A 4,142-nucleotide genomic window follows, 5' to 3' on the forward strand; every position below is an offset into this window, starting at 1 on the left:
ATCTACAAGTCCATGCTAGGTAAAGCTCCGCCTTATCTCAGTTCACTGGTCACGATGGCAACACCCACCCGTAGCACGTGCTCCAGCAGGTGTATCTCACTGATCATCCCTAAAGCCAACACCTCATTTGGCCGCCTTTCGTTCCAGTTCTCTGCTGCCAGTGACTGGAACGAATTGCAAAAATCGCTGAAGTTGGAGACTTTTATCTCCCTCACCAACTTCAAACATCTGCTATCTGAGCAGCTAACCGATCGCTGCAGCTGTACATAGTCTATCGGTAAATAGCCCACCCATTTTTACCTACCTCATCCCCATACTGTTTTTATTTATTTACTTTTCTGCTCTTTTGCACATCAATATCTCTACCTGTACATGACCATCTGATCATTTATCACTCCAGTGTTAATCTTCAAAATTGCAATTATTTGCCTACCTCCTCATGCCTTTTGCACACAATGTATATAGACTCTCTTTTTTTTCTACTGTGTTATTGACTTGTTAATTGTTTACTCCATGTGTAACTCTGTGTTGTCTGTTCACACTGCTATGCTTTATCTTGGCCAGGTCGCAGTTGCAAATGAGAACTTGTTCTCAACTAGCCTACCTGGTTAAATAAAGGTGAAATAAATAAAAATATTTTTAAAAATGCAGGCAATGTGGCAGTGATCGCTGAGATCTTGGTTGAAGACAGCAGAGGTGTATTTGGAGGGCAAGTTGTTTAGGATGATATCTATGAGGGTGCCCGTGTTTACGGATTTGGGGTTGTACCTGGTAGGTTCATTGATCATTTGTGTGAGATTGAGGGTATCAAGCTTAGATTGTAGGATGGCCGGGGTGTTAAGCATGTCCCAGTTTAGGTCACCTAGCAGCACAAGCTCTGAAGATAGATGGGGTCAATCAATACACATATGGTGTCCAGGGCACAGCTGGGGGCAGAGGGAGGTCTATAGCAAGCGGCAACAGTGAGAGACTTGTTTCTGGAAAGGTGGATTTTTAGAAGAAGAAGCTCAAATTGTTTGGGCACAGACCTGGATTGTATGATAGAACTCTGCAGGCTATCTCTGCAGTAGATTGCCTCCCCGCCCCCCTTGGCAGTTCCATCTTGTCAGAAAATATTATAGTTAGGGATGGAAATTTCAGGGTTTTTGTTGGTCTTCCTAAGCCAGAATTCAGACACAGCTAGGACATCTGGGTTGGCATAGTGTGCTACGGCTGTGAATAAAACTAACTTGGGGAGATGGCTTCTAATGTTAACATGCATGAAACCAAGGCTTTATGGTTACAGAGTCAACAAATGAGAGCGCCTGGGGAATGGGAGTGGAGCTAGGCACTGCTGGGCCTACATCGCCAGAGGAACAGAGGAGGAGTAGGATAAGGGTACGGCTAAAGGCTATAAGAACTGGTCGTCTAGTACGTTCGGAACAGAATAAAAGGAGTAGGTTTCTGGGCGCGATAGAATAGATTCAAGGCATAATGTACAGACAAAGGTATGGTAGGATGTGAATACAGTGGAGGTAAACCTAGGCATTGAGTGATGATGAGAGATATATTGTCTCTAGAAACATAATTTAAACCAGGTGATGTCCCTGCATGTGTGGGAAGTGGAACTAAAGGGTTAGCTAAGGCATATTGAGCAGGGCTAGAGGCTCTACAGTGAAATAAGACAATAATCACTAACCAGAACAGCAATGGACAAGGAATATTGACATTAGGGAGAGGCATACGTAGCCGAATGATCATAGGGGTCCAGTGAGTAGTTAAGCTGGCTGGAGACACGGCTATTCAGGCAGCTAGCGGGCCGGGGTTAGCAAGCTAGCAAGGTACATTGTGACTGAAAAAGTCTGTTGTAGCCTCCTCGTGCAGTTCCTTCAGGTGACCAGCTGTGATGGATTAGTAGGGTTCCGTGTAGTAAAGGTGCCCAGTACAATTGGCAAAATAGGTATAGTGGACCAAGAAATTGGCCGATGGACCAATTCAGCTAACAGTCCGATATGCTCTAGACAGCTAGCGGGCCGCGGCTAGCAGGCTAGCAGTTGGGTATTCAGAGGACGTCGCGACAGAGGGGCCTGTTGCAAAAATAACCCTCGGGCAGGTTACGTCGGTAGTCCAGTCGTGATGGATTAGCAGGGCTTCGTGTAGTAAAAGGGGTCTAGGCCAATTGGCAAAATAGGTATTGTAGACCAAGGAGTGGCTGATGGACCTCTTCAGCTAGCCGGGAGATGGGCTTAGCATGGGCTAGCTCCAGGCTAATTGGTGCTTACTTCGGGACAGAGACGTTAGCCAGGAGTAGCAACTCGGATTGCAGCTAGCTAGCTGTGATGATCCAGGTGAAAAGGTTCAGAGCTTGCGGTAGTAACCTCGTAAATGGAGAGAAAATAAGTCTGGTATGCTCTGGTTTTAATCACGTTGTGCAAACTGGCGAGAGATTTCCGAACTAGAGGTTAGCTGATGACCTCTAACAGTGGTTACCTAACTATTAGCTAGTAAGCTGGCTAGCTTCTGTTGGGGGATACCAGTTCAAAAGTAAAGAAAAATACTTTAGAAAATAGCAGATCCATACCACATTGGGTTTCGCGGGTTGCAGGAGAGTATATTGAAGTTGAGGTTTAGGAAAATTATAAAAAAGATATGCGAAGAAAAAAGATATAAAGACACGCGACAAAGACGTCTGACTGCTACGCCATCTTGGATTCTAGATTCACAATCAACTTTCTCTAGTAATACTAGTGTCATGCCCTGATCTGTTTCACCTGTTCTTGTGATTGTCTCCACCCCCTCCAAGTGTTGCTTATTTTCCCCAGTGTATTTATCCCTGTGTTTCCTGTCTCTCTGTGGCAGTTCGTCTTGTATGTTTAGTCAAGTCAACCAGCATGTTTTTACTCCTTTTGCTATTCTCCTTTTTCTAGTTCTCCCCGTTTTGACCCTTGCCTATTTCTGGACTCTTTACCCGCCTGCCTGACCATTCTGCCTGCCTTGACCACGAGCCTGTCTGCCACTCTGTACCTCCTGGACTCTGATCTGGTTCAACATTTTGCCTGTCCACGACCATTCTCTTGCCTACCCCTTTGGATTATTTAACATTGTAAGACTCCAACCATCTGCTTCCTGTGTCTGCATCTGGGTCTCACCTTGTGCCTTGATAACTAGTCCAGTGAATAAGTTCAAAGACCCCTGCCCAGTCAGGCCCTGATTTTCCTGCCCTACTAGACCCTCAGCTTCCTGACCTGGGGGACTCTCCGTTTCCTGACCCGGGGTGCCTGCTGTCTCCAGTTATGGAGGGCCACCCGCCGCCTGCAATGTTAGACCCTCCGGCCCTCGCACCTGGAACCATCTGACCTCGCCTCTGGGGCCCAGCCGGGCCCTGCCTCCAGATCCCTGACGAGCCTCACCCAGGGGTCCCCACCTGCTCCACCATGGGAGCCATTGCTTTCAGCAGTGTTGAAAGAGTCACCAACCTCCGTAGCAGCCAGTAAGCTGCCAAAGACAGTTGTGGCCGTCGTGCCATATTCCTCCGCCGCAGTAGGTGCTCCATCTGCCCCTCTTCTCTGCCTGTCCTGCTAGATAGGACTAAGTGCTTCAAGACAAAGTCCCCAATTCAGGCCTTTTCCGATGTGTGGGTTTCCATAAGAAATCCAGGGATGGCTGCAAAAAAAGGCCATGCCTGACTTTCCCTAATGTCCCGTGTGGGTGATTTCTTTCTCCCCTTCTTAGTTGTCTGTCACAGCCTCCTGATTTCAGCCAATCTGTGTGCCCGAATGGACATTTGGTCTCTGGCTCCTCCCACTCTAGCTCAGAGTGGTTATCGTCTTCAGCCGATGAAGACGCAAAGTTTGGCTAGAGAACTACTTTTCAGTGTTTTTTCTAGAAATGTCTGTGCGTGCATCTGCAATAACCATAAAGATCACTTCAACCATAAAGATCACTTCTACACTGTGTGTGTGTGTGTGTGCGTGTGTGTGTGTGTGTGTGTGTGTGTGTGTGTGTGTGTGTGTGTGTGTGTGTGTGTGTGTGTGTGTGTGTGTGTGTGTGTGTGTGTGTGTGCTAATGTCTGGTGGTGGACTAGAGAATAAAACTCTGGATATGGACACATCTGTTCCTTCCAGACCGCTTGTAGTGGATCAGAACAAGGTAGAGTCAGCTTA

The sequence above is a fragment of the Oncorhynchus tshawytscha genome, linkage group LG01, assembly GCF_018296145.1.
Source record: "Oncorhynchus tshawytscha isolate Ot180627B linkage group LG01, Otsh_v2.0, whole genome shotgun sequence".
Classification (NCBI taxonomy): Eukaryota; Metazoa; Chordata; class Actinopteri; order Salmoniformes; family Salmonidae; genus Oncorhynchus; species Oncorhynchus tshawytscha.